This window comes from Dermacentor andersoni, chromosome 1 (genome assembly GCF_023375885.2).
Source record: "Dermacentor andersoni chromosome 1, qqDerAnde1_hic_scaffold, whole genome shotgun sequence".
NCBI classification, from domain to species: domain Eukaryota; kingdom Metazoa; phylum Arthropoda; class Arachnida; order Ixodida; family Ixodidae; genus Dermacentor; species Dermacentor andersoni.
Window position 1 is genome coordinate 309,256,151 of NC_092814.1, and position 15,577 is coordinate 309,271,727.

A 15,577-nucleotide genomic window follows, 5' to 3' on the forward strand; every position below is an offset into this window, starting at 1 on the left:
TGTGCAACAGGAAGCTTAAAGGTTTTATAAAAGGCCGCACTTAGCCCATCTGGCCCAGGAGCTTTCCCAGATGGTAGGTCGTCTATTGCCTTTTCTATCTCCTGTAAAGTTATAAGCAGTTCAAGGCGTTCCTTAATTTCGTCATCTAGTGTTGGCACCAGTCTTAAAAAGTCTACATGGAAGCCTTCTATGGTGTCGACCTTATTGCAAAGAAGTTCTGTGAAATGTTTGGCTATAGCGCTCTGAATGTCTCTCGCGTCTTCCGAAGTACGGCTGTCATATCGGATGCTCCTAATTTCTTTCTGGCTAGCGTATCTTTTCTCGTCTGATAGCGCTCGTTTTGTCGGCGTTTCGCCAGCCCACAATATTTCAGACCTTGCGCGTATGACGGCGGCCCTATATCTGCCAGCGTCAATTCTATCGAGCTGGCATTTCACTTCCCGTATTTCTTTCGTGAAAGTTCCCGGCGCGCTACTTTCCATGCTCAGCATCCATTCAAGTTGCCCGTTCATTTCTTTTTCTTTCTCTTTATAACGAGCCACGCTGCTCTTTTCTATTGCTTTCATTTTTACCCACTCTTTGAACTCCTCCCATTCAGTTGCAAAACTAGCTGGCTGCGCGTCTAGCAGTTTGTCTAGCTTGGTCTTTACTTGCATAATGAACCCTTCATCCTCCAAAAGCTTTGTGTTCAGTTTCCATAAGTGCCCGTTAAAGCGCGATTTCCTGCCCTTCATTCCTAAAGTCATGCTCACGAGGCAATGATCACTGAAAGACACAGGTTTAACGTCATAACTTGAGCATAGCGGCATAAGTTCGACCGATACATACATCCTGTCTAGTCTCGCATGGCTCTCCCGCTGAAAGTGCGTGTATTCAGGGTGGGTCCCATTGGAAAACACATTGCCAACATCCTCGAGACCATACTCATGCACAAAAGTATTCAAAACTTCAGAGCTCTTGTCTCTCAGTGGCCTACACTTCACTCTGTCAACTGCGGCACATACACAGTTGAAGTCTCCCAGTACAAGCAAAAACTTGTCGCCTTTGAACCATGGCTCAAGGGATTCAAAAAAAATTTTGCGCTCGCTTTCTACATTAGGAGCATATACACAAACAATTCGCCACCATAAATTAGAAAATGTGAAATCAGCAATCAAAAGGCGACCACTTGGGCATGCAAATACAGACTCTACGTTCCCTCTTAACGTCTTACGGATGAATACAAGGCACCCACCCGACGTCCCAACAGAATGACAAACGCACACATGAAAGTTTGCTTGAAAGGAAGACACCATGCGGTCAGTGTGCTCTTGGCTCTCTATTTTCGACTCTTGTATAGCAATTATATCAATATCGTTATCCAGAAGAAGGCGATTAAGCTGGTATTGTCGCCTTCTTGCTCCCAGCCCTCTGACATTCAAGGTCGCAACTCGAAGTGGAGCAATAAGTTTAAAAGCCATGTCTTAGAAGAAGAAACGCCTCTATCCACATGGTGCCCACCTTCATGGCTGACGTAGCCTTCCTCATGACTGCCAGGACCTCTTGACACCGGTCGACCAACACAACCGGCGCTGACACCGACCAGGACCGTGTGCAACTACGGAGGCGGTTTCCCCGCCTTCCGCGTGTCGGCCGGAAGGTTCGGCCGCGGTTTTAAAGTCGAGCGTCTCACTCCCCCTGTCTTCGGCGGAGGCTCATCACCGCCACCACCAGGCTGCAGCTTCACGTCGACGCTTTCTTCATGCGGACGTTTCCCAGCCATGGTGCTCGCCGCTTCCAGGTTCGTCTCCATTGTATCAAAGCCGGGGGTCTCCACGTTGCTTGCTTCGGCGACCGCGGCTTTCGCCGCCTGATTCACCTTGTCAACGTCGTCCTGTTCAGGCTTATGCTGCGCCTGTACACTACCATCTGTTGCGCGGGAGGGCCCCGCCTTCTGCTTCACCAGAGTCGTGAACGATGGCTGAGTATCGCGCTGTGGTTGTCCACCTGCACGGGCTGCTTCCTCCGCATCCGTCTCGTCCATCAGCATCTCGGCCGAGTCCTCGCTGGTTCCTGGGCCTGCAATGCTCGCGTAAGTGCGAGTACACTGGTCTTCTTCGTGCCCGTAGCGTCGGCAGATTCCCCAACGCGGGACTCGACATTCCTTGCGGATGTGGCCCATACCACGACACCGAAGGCACAGCGGGGGTCGACCTGGTACCACAACAAGCGCCAACTCACCGCCAACGCTCAGCTGGTGCGGCAAGTCATCCAACTTCACGCCCGCTTTCAACTTGAGGGTGACGAGCCGGGTAGTTGAGCCCTTCTCTGTCATACCTTGCACACGCCAGCGCTCCCGGCCTACTTCGGTAACTTTTCCATACGGCGCAAAGGCGACACGCACGTCCTCAACAGGCACATTGTGTAGAAGCCAGTGGAGCTTCAGTCGAACGTCCTGGTTCGCCGGGTCAATCACCAGGCAGCGCCGGTTTTTTACACGCAGCTCCCCGATGCTCGAGATCTTCTTCACCGCGTCCGCGTCCTTGAAAGTGATAGCCCAGACATGGCTCATGCGATACGCCCCCAGGGCGATAACATCCGGAAGAAGCGAATGCTGTGCCAATGCGTCACGGAAATCTTCAATCCGGTACGGTCGCGCCGTAATATCAGCGTGCAAAAAAACTGTATTTAAAACATAACGACCTGTTGGCAGACCTGGCAGAACAACTTGGTAGGTGCCCTCCTGTTCCATCGTCCTGTTTCCGCGGCCAGAAAAGGCCGCTGAAGCCGCTCCAACAGAGCCCGTCATCATGCGTCCGTCACGCTCGGTGTCCGGAAGCAGAATCCCTTGCGCCACGGAGGCGGCGGTGGTGCACGTTCCTCCGCATGCACACGCCACAGAAAATATATCAGTATGAATAATTAAAAAAGACAAGCTTCGCCACCAGGAGGAATCGAACCTCCAACCTTACGGTTAACAGCCGAACGCGCTAACCGATTGCGCCACGGAGGCTTTTCTTTTTTATTCGCTGATTGGTACATCACGTTCAAAGAACAACAGAACAAAACGCATTTACAGCAAAAAATGACACTGAAAAATGTTTAAAAACGTCAAACACGCTGTGTTTGACGTGGGGATGATTATAATGACATGAGGTCATTCAGAACGGGTAGCCATTCCGGCTGTTCTTCGCCTGCGCAATATACATCCCTGGTGCGAGCTATACTTTCTATAAAGTATTCTCTGGCTGGGCGTGCGTTTACATCCGCATGCCTCACCGCCATACGCGTCTTCCAAATTGCGTGCATACTCAACAACATAAACATATCATACGGTATGCCACTTTCACACTGAACCGGCAGAAAACGAATACCGTATGGTGTTATTGGGAGGTCTTTCTTTAAAGTTCGCTGAAGGATGTCCCAGTGAAATACGGCATCCCAACAATCCAAAAAGATGTGATCAATACTTTCCGGCTTACGGCACAAGAGGCAATTAGTACTCCACGGAACAAATAGGCCCTTTTCCTCTAGCCATGGTTTCACGGGCAACGTACCAGTATGTAGCTGAAAAAAAAAAAAAAAGGTCTTTGCTGATGGCCGTACTACCATTCTTTTTATTCTTTTAAAGACATCTTTTCCGGGCCGGATTGCATACATGGTGCGATACAAGGGTTCTGGCATCATTATGTCGATAAGATCTTTATACAGCCGTTTTTTCTAAACTTCGCACAAGTACTGCAGAGAAAAAACGAACCTTTAATATACTGAACGCCGATACTACTTCGCGCAGATAACCACGTATACCCATTCGCCCTGCACAAGAAGTCGATACAATGAATTCAGGTAAATAACAGCATAGTCTAACTTGTAACATGGTGCGCAAAAATGGATGACTCTGATCTCGTAGAAAAGTAAACCTCGACACCATCTGTCTTAAAAACAAATGGGCCAATCCCAGCCCACCAGCTCTCACTGATCGAAAAAGATTTGTACGACTCGTGCGTTCCCATTGGGATCCCCAAACAAAAGTGGCAAAGATTCTGTGTATCTTCTGAATGTTTAGCCTATTCATGCACAGCACCTGAAGCACGTACCAAACTTTCGCTGCTAAAAAGATATTGCAGACTGTTGACCGGGCGAATATCGAGAAGTTTTTCCCTCCCCACTTATTTACTTTCTCTCTCAGCATTTGTGTTTCCTCCTTCCAATATTCATCTGGATCTTTATATCCCTCTAGTGGCACCCCGAGATACTTTGTGGGTACGTCCCTCCATTTCACATTTTCGAAAAAATCTGGCATTGCCTCCCAGGTGCCATGCCACAGACCTACACATTTATCCCAGTTTATTGCACTACCGGACCACTTGCAGTACTTGTCGACTACTCTCACAGCTTCGCTAATACTTTCTCTGTTTTCACAGAAAACGGCAGTGTCATCAGCATAAGACAATAATTTGACCTCCGCCATCATAAGCTTAAAACCACGTACTTTGTTATTGTGAATTATGCTCAAACAAAAGGGCTCTAAGTAAATAGCAAACAATAAAGGAGAAATTGGACACCCCTGGCGAACGCTCCTGGCAATATGAATACTTTCAGTGACTTCTTTCTTAATGACAATGTTAGCCTCACAATTTTTGTATGACATTTTCACACCTTCTAAGATAACATTCCCGACATTTACATGTTCCAATACTGTAAAAAGTACGTCATGCACTACACTATCCAAAGCCTTTTCGAGGTCTAATTGTAACATCGCGATTTTCCTGTCCCATGCATCACAGCATTCTAAGATGCTCCTCGCTGTGTGAATGTTCGTTCCTATTGTTCTGCCCTTTATGCCGCACATTTGGTGAGGTCCTACGATTAGTTGTATTACAGTCTGCAGTCTTTTGGCTAGCACCTTCATGAACACCTTATAATCTACATTGGTGAGGCTTATAGGACGATAAGCACTCACCGATAAAACCTTCACTGGATCATCACTTTTGGGTATCAGTACAATATGCGACCTTCTAAAGGATGGTGGTGCATCTTTTATTTCGTACGCCTCAGCGAAGAGCCGCGAAAGAGCCTTCGAGAGGTCATGCTTAAACGCTTTATAAAAAGCAGCACCAAGTCCGTCTGGACCCGCCGTTTTCCCTTCACTTAAATCGTCTATTGCTCTTTCTATTTCGGTTAAGCCAATTGGCATTTCAAGGCGTACTTTGGTTTCGTTATCTAATGTAGGCATTGGTGTCAAAAATTCACCGTGTAAAGAGGCCTCACTTTTACCGCTGCATCCCAGCAATCCTTTGTAATATACGACAAACGCTTGTTGGATCATCAATTTGTCCCTTGTAATCTCTTCACCGTACGTTATCTGCGTTATTTCCTTACGTGAAGCGTACCGCTTCTCCTCGCTCAAGGATCGTTTCGTCGGTGTTTCGCCGAGCCAGAGGTGTTCTGCGCGTGCGCGTGTAACTGCGCCTCTGTATTTTTCTATATCCATTATTTCAAGCTGATTCCTTATTTTTCTTATTTTTTCATTGAAACTGCCTGGCTGCGCGCTCTCGACTGTCAACAAGAATTCCAGCTGACACTGTAGGTCCCTTTCTTTTCTTTTTTCATTCTGGTGTAAAATGGAAGATCTCTCGATAGCGCTAATTTTTACTTCTTCCTTAAACCGCTCCCATGCGTCAACAAATCTCCCCGACTCCAACAAGTGCAATTTTTCTATAAGTACTTTCACATTGTCTACAAAGACTTTATCGTTAAGTAATTTGTTATTCAGTTTCCATAACTTCCACGAAAAACCTGACCTACATTTTTTTACGCCTATTGAAAACATCACGACACTGTGGTCAGTAAACGCTACCGGCTTAACCTCATAACTGTTGCAAAGTGGTACAAGCACGTCTGCCACGTACGCTCTGGCTAAACGGGAGTGGCAATCACGTTGGAAATGAGTGTAGACAGTGCCACTTCCTTTTTGCAGTACATTTCCAACATCATCTAGTCCACACTCCTGCATAATCGTAGATAAAAACAAAGCACTTTGATCCCGAACTGGCAATTCCCTTGCTCCTATCTTTCTTCAGGCATACACAGTTAAAATCCCCGAGCAGAATCACTTTCCTTTCACATTTTAAATATGGTTCAACAGTTGCAAAAAACCTGAGACGATCTTTAATGCTATTTGGTGCATATACACAAATGACGCGCCATTTCTGAAACAAGAAAAGAAAATCACAAAATACAATTCGGCCGTCTTCACTAGAATAAACATATTCTTCCACAAGACCTAAAGAACTACGCAAAAAAATGGCGCAGCCTCAAGAGGTGCCAAGGGAGTGACATACGTAAACGTTGTATGAATACTTAAAAGGTTCGACCATGCGATCCGTTTGCTCCTGACTTTCAACCTTGGTCTCCTGAACAGCTATCAAGTCAAGGTCATACTCGCGGAAGAGACGACTGACCTGATATTGCCTTCGTCTAGACCGTAGTCCACGATAGTTCAATGTGGCAACCCGTAACGCGGTTCTAGATTGCGAAGTCCGCACGCCAGTAGGAACGGATCGCATGGTTCCTGCCTGACACATAGGCCCGACGTCGCCGGTGCAAAACCTTGAAGGACTTGCGGGTATACACGCACACGGCGTGCACCCGCCACACACGTCACATGAAGCTGAAGCCATTCTAGCCGTGTCCTTTTCCGTCTATGATTTTAAGGCCCTTGGTTGAAACACAACCCTCGTTGCAAGGAGGGTGGCTTCCGCGGCGGTCGGATGCCCGCTCCGATGTTGGGTGTGGGCTTAGTGCTGATTCGCCTGCCCCTGGCCACCTTCGTCGCCGGCTCACTTCCTGCCCCCTTGCCTAGTCGGCCGCCGTCAGGAGCGACCTCTTCAATCGGTCGCTTTGGAGTTGCGCCACTTACGCCAGCACTCACGACGTCCATGTCTTCTGGCTGGCTGTTTGACGCGGTGGTATTCTTTCCTTCGTCTTTGTTGTTTTCGTCCACTGGAGCATCGTTGACCGCTTTGGTTGGCTCGATAGAATGCCCGACCTCTTCGGCGCGTTCCACATTCTTTTCTTTCTCCGTCAACAATTTAGAAAGGGGCGTATACACGGGCTCCCCCATTCTGCTGCTGGCTGCTTCCTCTGCGTCAACTTGGTCCACGATGTGCTCCGGGACACGGTCGGCTGTAACCGTACCTGCCACCTTAGCATATGTCTGAGTGCATTCGTTGTCTTCATGAACATAGCGCCTGCACTGACCGCACCGCGGTATTCGACAGTCACGTCTAATATGCCCCGTTTGGCGACACCGTAGGCACAGTGGTGCTCGGCCAGGCACAACCAGAAGTGTTGTCATGCCACCCACTCGAAGCTGATGTGGTAGGTCCTCGATAGTAACTCCGGTTTTCAGTTCCAGTGCTACGGTACAAGTCGAAGTTCCTTTGTCCGTGATACCATGGACGCGCCATCGCTCCTTCGATACTTGTGTCACCTTCCCGTAGGCCGCAAACGCGGTGCGTACATCTTCATCCGGTACATAATGCAAAAGCCAATGTAGCTTTAGCCGACCGTCTTGCTTATTTGGGTCGATAACCAGGCATCGCCTCTCCTTTATCTTGACGTCACCAACCGCGAGCATCTTCTTCATTCCTTCTGCTGTGCTGAAGGTCACCGCCCATACGTGGTTCTTCTGGAAAGCCCCCAAAGCAAGCACCTCGGGCAGCATTCACAGACGAACCATCATGTCGCGGACATCTTCCACACGATAAGGTCCTGCCCTGATATCTCCGTGTAGAAAAACAGTATTTGTAACACACGCACGTTTAGGTAACCGTGGCAGAACGACTTCATATCTTTGGTTTTCTTCGGCAAAAAACCTGTTTCCACGACCCATATGGGCCGCAGTATCCGCTCCATCGGAGCTCATGGTGACACAACCTTTCGCTAGCGCGTCCGGAAGTGGAATTGCGCCACGGAGGCGGCCGTGCTGCACCTTCCGCCCCATGCACGCCCTACAGAAAATATATGTGTATGAATAAATAAAAAGAAGCGAAGCAGCGCCACCGGGAGGAATCGAACCTCGAACCTTTCGGTTAACAGCCGAACGCGCTAACCGAGTGCGCCACGGAGGCGGCAGTGCCGCGCCTTCCGCCCCATGCACGCACTAGAGAAAATATATGAGTATGAATAAATAAAAAGAACTGAAGCTGCGCCACCGGGAGGAATCGAACCTCCAACCTTTCGGTTAACAGCCGAACGCGCTAACCGATTACGCCATGGAGGCCGCCGTGCTGCGCCTTCCGCCCCATGCACGCACTAGAAACAAAATATCAATATGAATAAATAAAAAGAACTGAAAAAGCGCCACCGGGAGGAATCGAACCTCCAACCTTTCGGTTAACAGCCGAACGCGCTAACCGATTGCGCCACGGAGGCGGCCGTGGTGCACCTTCCGCCCCATGCATGCACTACATAAAATATATCAGTATGAATAAGTAAAAAGAAGTGCAGCTGCGCCACCGGGAGGAATCGAACCTCCAACATTTCGGTTAACAGCCGAACGCGCTAACCGATTGCGCCACGGAGGCGGCCGTGCTGCGCCTTCCGCCCCATGCACGCACCAGAGAAAATATATCAGTATGAATAAATAAAAAGAAGTGAAGCTGCGCCACCGAGAGGAACCGAACCTCCAACCTTTCGGTTAACAGCCGAACGCGCTAACCGATTGCGCCACGGAGGCAGCCGTGGTGCACCTTCCGCCCCATGCACGCACTAGAAACAATATATCAGTATGAATAAATAAAAAGAACTGAAAAAGCGCCACCGGGAGGAATCGAACCTCCAACCTTTCGGTTAACAGCCGAACGCGCTAACCGATTGCGCCACGGAGGCGGCCATGGTGCACCTTCCGCCCCATGCATGCACTACATAAAATATATCAGTATGAATAAGTAAAAAGAAGTGCAGCTGCGCCACCGGGAGGAATCGAACCTCCAACCTTTCGGTTAACAGCCGAACGCGCTAACCGATTGCGCCACGGAAGCGGCCGTGCTGCGCCTTCCGCCCCATGCACGCACTAGAGAAAATATATCAGTATGAATAAATAAAAAGAAGTGAAGCTGCGCCACCGGGAGGAATCGAACCTCCAACCTTTCGGTTAACAGCCGAACGCGCTAACCGATTGCGCCACGGAGGCGGCCGTGGTGCACCTTCCGCCCCATGCACGAACTAGAAACAATATATCAGTATGAATAAATAAAAAGAACTGAAAAAGCGCCACCGGGAGGAATCGAACCTCCAACCTTTCGGTTAACAGCCGAACGTGCTAACCGATTGCGCCACGGAGGCGGCCATGGTGCACCTTCCGCCCCATGCACGCACTACAGAAAATATATCGGTATGAATAAGTAAAAAGAAGTGAAGCTGCGCCACCGGGAGGAATCGAACCTCCAACCTTTCGGTTAACAGCCCAACGCGCTAACCGATTACGCCACGGATTTTTTTTTTTTTCTTTATTGCCGTCTTGGACGTGTAATACAAGGTAACATATGGTAAAACACTTCAGCCACACTTGGGCTGAGGCGAGTGGTGCTAAAAACTTTTCATTTGTGACAAATCATCAAACAGTGATATCCACTCTGGTGGATCAGTCTGAGCCCTGAAACATTCGCGAAGATAAACTACACTTTCGATGAAGTTTTCACGTGTGGATCTTGTATTTATGTCTGCATGTCGCACCTGCATTCGCGTTTTCCACAAACTGTGGAGGCCAAGAAGCATAATTAAATCGTAGGGCACTTCTTCACTTTCAACTGATAAGTACCGGATGCCGTAAGGACTTAAAGGGAGTTCCTTTTTAATCGTCCTCTGAAGGACATCCCAATAAAAAATTGGATCCCAACATTCTAGGAAAACATGTTCCACTGTCTCGGGCTTCCTGCATAACAAGCAGTTTGTTGTCCATGGCACGAAAAAACCTTTATCATGCAGCCAGGTTTTAACAGGCAGCGTACCGGAATGCAGCTTAAAAAAAAAGGTTTTGACCACAGGTCTAACGGGCATGTTCTTAACTCTTTTTAAAATATCTTGCCCTGGGCCTCCAAAGTGTGGTGTCCGATAAATGGGTACCGGCAACATCACGTCAACCAACGCTTTGTACAGCTTTTTCTTATTGACATTACATAGGTATTCAGGGCTGAAACGTACTTCCAGCATCTTGCACGAAAGAACAACCTCGCGCAAGTATCCTGTCACAGCACCACACATGTTATCACAGGAGACTACCCTTCCAGGGAGCAGTCTCTGTAGGCGCACTTGCATAACAGATCTTAGAAAGGGATCACTTTGATCACGCAAAAACATAAATCGCGAGACCACTTGACGCAAAAAAAGATGCGCCAGGCCAAGGCCTCCGCTTTTAACGGAAACAAACAGGTTAGTTCGGCTAGTTCTTTCCCAGGTGGACGCCCAAATAAAAACAGCAAAAACACGATGCATTTTTTGAATAGCTGTTCGGGTCGCACACAGCACATTCATGACATACCAGAGCTTCGAAATCAAAAAGACATTACAGATAGAGGCACGGCAAAACATTGATAGCTGTCTTCCTTGCCACGCGACCGCTTTCTCTTTCATTCTCGAAGTTTCTTCTTTCCAGTACGAGCTGGGATCCCGATAACAATCCAGAGGTACTCCTAGATACCGCGTTGGCAAGGTGGACCATCGAAGCCGAGAAAAACAACCCGGTGTGTCGTCCCATTCGCCATGCCAAAAACCGGAACTTTTTCCCCAATTGATCTGACTTCCAGTCTGAGCGCAGAATTTTTCAATCACAATTGTCGCTTCACAGATGCTCTGTCTATCAGCGCAAAAAACCGCTATATCGTCAGCATACGCGAGTACTTTCACGTGTGATGACTGCAGTCTGTAACCTGAAATTCGGTCAGAGTTGATAATTGCCAGGCATAGCGGCTCTAAATACACTGCAAAAAGCAAGGGGGAAAGCGGGCATCCCTGTCTTACTGAAGAACGTACAGCAAGTCTGTCAGTGAGATCGCCATTAACTATAATGCGGGTCGTACAGTTCTTGTAGGCCATTTTTACGCCCTCTACTATAATGTCGCCTAGTTTGGAGTGTTGCAGGATGGAAAAAAAGGATTTCGTGGGAGACGCGGTCAAAGGCTTTCGCCAAGTCGAGCTGCATCATTGCTATCTGACCGCCAACTGCATCGACACACTCTAATACGTTGCGTGCGACATGTATATTTGTAGCGATGCTACGGCCTTTAATTCCACACGTCTGGTGAGACCCTACCAATTTCGTGATCACAGACTGCAGTCTTTTTGCTAGAACCTTCATAAATACTTTGTAGTCGACGTTGGTGAGACTAATCGGTCGATATGACCCCACCAACAGTCGTTCTTCCGGATCATCAGTCTTGGGAATGAGAACGATGCGAGACGTGTTGAAAGACAATGGAACCTGTTTGCGTTCATAAGCCTCAGTTATCACATGGAGCATGCACTGTGCAACAGGAAGCTTAAAGGTTTTATAAAAGGCCGCACTTAGCCCATCTGGTCCAGGAGCTTTCCCAGATGGTAGGTCGTCTATTGCTTTTTCTATCTCCTGTAAAGTTATAGGCAGTTCAAGACGTTCCTTAATTTCATCATCTAGTCTTGGCACCAGCCTCAAGAAGTCTACATGGAAGCCTTCTATGGTCTCGAGCTTATTGCTAAGAAGTTCTGTGAAATGTTCGGCTATAGCACACTGAATGTCTCTCGCATCTTCCGAAGTCCGGCCGTCAAATCGGATGCTCCTAATTTCTTTCTGGCAAGCGTATCTTTTCTCGTCTGATAGCGCTCGTTTTGTCGGCGTTTCGCCAGCCCACAATTTTTCAGACCTTGCACGTATGACGGCGGCCCTATACCTGTCCGCGTCGATTCTTTCGAGCTGGCATTTCACTTCCCGTATTTCTTTCGTGAAAGTTCCCGGCGCGCTATTTTCCATGCTCAGCATCCATTCAAGTTGCCCGTTCATTTCTTTTTCTTTTTCTTTCTCTTTATAGCGAGCCACGCTGCTCTTTTCTATTGCTTTCATTTTTACCCACTCTTTGAACCCCTCCCATTCAGTTGCAAAACTAGCTGGCTGCGCGTCTAGCAGTTTGTCTAGCTTGGTCTTTATTTGTATAATGAACCCTTCATCCTCCAAAAGCTTTGTGTTCAATTTCCATAAGTGCCAGTTAAAGCGCAATTTCCTGCCCTTCATTCCTAAAGTCATGCTCACGAGGCAATGATCACTGAAAGGCACAGGTTTAACGTCATAACTTGAGCATAGCGGCATAAGATCGACAGATACATACATTCTGTCTAGTCTCGCATGGCTCTCCCGCTGAAAGTGCGTGTATTGTGGGTGGGTCCCAGTGGAAAACACATTGCCAACATCCTCGAGACCATACTCATGCACAAAAGTATTCAAAACTTCAGAGCTCTTGTCTCTCAGTGGCCTAAACTTCACTCTGTCAGCTGCGGCGCACACACAGTTGAAGTCTCCTAGTACAAGCAAAAGCTTGTCGCCATTCAACCATGGCTCAAGTGATTCAAAGAAAATTTTACGCTCGCTTTCTACATTAGGAGCATATACACAAACAATTCGCCACCAAAAATTCGAAAATGCGAAATCAGCAATCAAAAGGCGACCACTTGGGCATGCAAATACAGACTCTACGTTCACTCTTAACGTCTTACGTATGAATACAAGGCACCCACCCGACGTCCCAACAGAATGACAAACGCACACATGAAAGTTTGCTTGAAAGGAAGACACCATGCGGTCAGTGTGCTCTTGGCTCTCTATTTTCGACTCTTGTAAAGCAATTATGTCAATATCGTTATCCAGAAGAAGGCGATTAAGCTGGTATTGTCGCCTTCTTGCTCCCAGACCTCTGACGTTCAAAGTCGCAACTCGAAGTGGAGCAATAAGATTAAAAGCCATGTCTTAGAAGAAGAAACGCCTCTATCCGCATGGTGCCTACCTTCATGGTTGACGTAGCCTTCCTCACGACTGCCAGGACCTCTTGACACCGGTCGACCAACACAACCGGCGCTGACACCGACCAGGACACTGTGTTACTACGGAGGCTGTTTCCCCGCCTTCCGCGGGTCGGCCGGAAGGTTCGGCCGCGGTTTTAAAGACGAGCGTCTCACTCCCCCTGCCTTCGGCGGAGGCTCATCGCCGCTACCGCCTGGCTGCAGCTTGACGTCCCCGCTTTCTTCATGCGGACGTTTTCCAGCAATGGTGCTCGCCGCTTCCTGATTCGTCTCCATGGTATCAATGCCGGGGGTCTCCACGCTGCTTTCTTTAGCGTCCGCGGCTTTCGCCGCCTCCTTTGCCTTGTCATCGTCGTCCTGTTCAGGCTTATGCTGCGCCTGTACACTACCATCTGTTGCGCCGGAGGGCCCCGCCTTCTGCTTCACCAGAGTCGTGAACGATGGCTGAGTATGGCGCTGTGGTTGTCCACCCACACGGGCTGCTTCCTCAGCATCCATCTCGTCCATCAGCATCTCGGACGCGTCCTCGCTGGTTCCCGGGCCTGTAATGCTCGCGTAAGTGCGAGTACACTGGTCTTCTTCGTGCCCGAAGCGTCGGCAGATTCCGCAACGCGGGACTCGACATTCCTTGCGGATGTGGCCCGTACCGCGACACCGAAGGCACAGCGGGGGTCTGCCTGGTACCACGACAAGCGCCAACTCACCGCCAACGCTCAGCTGGTGTGGCAAGTCATCCAACTTCACGCCCGCTTTCAACTTGAGGGTGACAAGCCGGGTGGTTGATCCCTTCTCTGTCATACCTTGTACACGCCAGCGCTCCCGGGCTACTTCGGTAACTTTTCCATAGGGCGCAAAGGCGACACGCACGTCCTCATCAGGCACATTGTGTAGAAGCCAGTGGAGCTTCAGTCGAACGTCCTTGTTCGCCGGGTCAATCACCAGGCAGCGCCGGTTTTTTACACGCAGCTCCCCGATGCTCGAGATCTTCTTCACCGCGTCCGCGTCCTTGAAAGTGATAGCCCAGACATGGTTCATGCGATACGCCCCCAGGGCGATAACATCCGGAAGAAGCGAATGCGGTGCCAATGCGTCACGGAAATCTTCAATCCGGTACGGTCGCGCCGTGATATCAGCGTGCAAAAAAACTGTATTTAAAACATAACGACCTGTTGGCAGACCTGGCAGAACAACTTGGTAGGTGCCCTCCTGTTCCATCGTCCTGTTTCCGCGGCCAGAAAAGGCCGCTGAAGCCGCTCCAACGGAGCCCGTCATCATGCGTCCGTCACGCTCGGTGGCCGGAAGCAGAATCGATTACGCCACGGATGCCGCCGTGCTGCGCCTTCCGCCCCATGCACGCACTAGAAACAAAATATCAATATGAATAAATAAAAATAACTGAAGCTGCGGCACCGGGAGGAATCGAACCTCCAACCTTTCGGTTAACAGCCGAACGCGCTAACCGATTGCGCCACGGAGGCGGCCGTGGTGCACCTTCCGCCCCATGCACGCACTACAGAAAATATATCAGTATGAATAAATTAAAAGAACTGAAGCTGCGCCACCGGGAGGAATCGAACCTCCAACCTTTCGGTTAACAGCCGAACGCGCTAACCGATTACGCCACGGAGGCTTCTTTTTTTTTTCTTTATTGCCGGTAATCAGCAGTACATCGGAAGGACAACATAAGGAACATATATACACAGACAGATGAACTTCTCATCCGTTAACAAAAATTAATAAGTAAAAGCCGCCTGTTATATGTGAGCTGGCGTTGTTTAAAATTCTTTAAGATTAGCCAGGGGTTCTATCCTGGCCATCCAAGGCGGGGGGCACTCATGTGTAGCAAGCACATCAAGAAAACGTGTTATTTGTTCTCGAAAGAAAACACGGGCTGGTCTCGCATCGGGGTCGCAATAGAAGCCAGCCATGCGGGCTCGCCATATACAGTAGAGGCAATAGAGGGCCACCTGTATTCGTTTCGCAGAGAAACAGAAAGAGACTGAGTTAAAGACGCTTCTTCATCAACTGCTCAGGCAGGAATCTCAGGCACCGGGCAAATGGATAGAAGACATAAGAAAAGTGAAACAACAGTTAGAGCAACTTGAAGAGCAACGCTATCGGGGAGCCCTGGTGAGGGCAAGGGCTGAAGACACAGCTGCAGGTGAAGCGCCTTCGAAACGAGCGCTAGGGTTAGAAAAAGCACGCGCTGAAAGGAACCACATAGACGGAATAGAATGGCGCGGGATCTTATCAACAGACACAGACGACATCAAAGCAGCTTTTCATGAGCATTACCAGGCGCTATTCTCGCACCACAAAGTAGACGCTACCACATTTGGGAATGAGTTCCTGCGTGCTATACCCCGACTGGACGACGAAAGAAAACAAAGATTGGAACTAGAGATAACAGAATCCGAAGTTGAACAGGCCATAGACAACTTAAACCCCGGAAAATCGCCTGGGCCCGACGGCTTTAGCGCCGGTTTTTATAAAGAATTTAAGCACGAAATTAGCCCTGTATTGAATGTAATCTTTAACGAAGCGTACA

At 49.0% G+C, this 15,577-nt stretch overlaps 12 non-coding genes and 1 pseudogene across 12 annotated transcripts; all 13 read right to left on the minus strand.

Moving 5' to 3' along the window:
• Window positions 1-2,918: 2,918 nt before the first annotated feature.
• On the minus strand, window positions 2,919-2,992 carry TRNAN-GUU (transfer RNA asparagine (anticodon GUU)). Its single transcript has one exon. It is a non-coding gene; the product is annotated as a tRNA-Asn (tRNA).
• A 12-nt stretch (window positions 2,993-3,004) lies between these two features.
• On the minus strand, window positions 3,005-4,672 carry LOC140215336 (uncharacterized; annotated as a pseudogene).
• A 3,368-nt stretch (window positions 4,673-8,040) lies between these two features.
• Window positions 8,041-8,114, minus strand: TRNAN-GUU (transfer RNA asparagine (anticodon GUU)). Its single transcript has one exon. It is a non-coding gene; the product is annotated as a tRNA-Asn (tRNA).
• A 78-nt stretch (window positions 8,115-8,192) lies between these two features.
• On the minus strand, window positions 8,193-8,266 carry TRNAN-GUU (transfer RNA asparagine (anticodon GUU)). Its single transcript has one exon. It is a non-coding gene; the product is annotated as a tRNA-Asn (tRNA).
• Window positions 8,267-8,344: 78 nt separating this feature from the next.
• Window positions 8,345-8,418, minus strand: TRNAN-GUU (transfer RNA asparagine (anticodon GUU)). The gene has a single exon. It is a non-coding gene; the product is annotated as a tRNA-Asn (tRNA).
• Window positions 8,419-8,496: 78 nt separating this feature from the next.
• On the minus strand, window positions 8,497-8,570 carry TRNAN-GUU (transfer RNA asparagine (anticodon GUU)). Its single transcript has one exon. It is a non-coding gene; the product is annotated as a tRNA-Asn (tRNA).
• A 78-nt stretch (window positions 8,571-8,648) lies between these two features.
• Window positions 8,649-8,722, minus strand: TRNAN-GUU (transfer RNA asparagine (anticodon GUU)). The gene has a single exon. It is a non-coding gene; the product is annotated as a tRNA-Asn (tRNA).
• Window positions 8,723-8,800: 78 nt separating this feature from the next.
• TRNAN-GUU (transfer RNA asparagine (anticodon GUU)) lies at window positions 8,801-8,874 on the minus strand. The gene has a single exon. It is a non-coding gene; the product is annotated as a tRNA-Asn (tRNA).
• Window positions 8,875-8,952: 78 nt separating this feature from the next.
• TRNAN-GUU (transfer RNA asparagine (anticodon GUU)) lies at window positions 8,953-9,029 on the minus strand. Its single transcript has one exon. It is a non-coding gene; the product is annotated as a tRNA-Asn (tRNA).
• Window positions 9,030-9,104: 75 nt separating this feature from the next.
• On the minus strand, window positions 9,105-9,178 carry TRNAN-GUU (transfer RNA asparagine (anticodon GUU)). The gene has a single exon. It is a non-coding gene; the product is annotated as a tRNA-Asn (tRNA).
• Window positions 9,179-9,256: 78 nt separating this feature from the next.
• Window positions 9,257-9,330, minus strand: TRNAN-GUU (transfer RNA asparagine (anticodon GUU)). The gene has a single exon. It is a non-coding gene; the product is annotated as a tRNA-Asn (tRNA).
• A 5,101-nt stretch (window positions 9,331-14,431) lies between these two features.
• Window positions 14,432-14,507, minus strand: TRNAN-GUU (transfer RNA asparagine (anticodon GUU)). The gene has a single exon. It is a non-coding gene; the product is annotated as a tRNA-Asn (tRNA).
• A 78-nt stretch (window positions 14,508-14,585) lies between these two features.
• On the minus strand, window positions 14,586-14,659 carry TRNAN-GUU (transfer RNA asparagine (anticodon GUU)). The gene has a single exon. It is a non-coding gene; the product is annotated as a tRNA-Asn (tRNA).
• Between the last annotated feature and the right edge of the window lie 918 nt (window positions 14,660-15,577).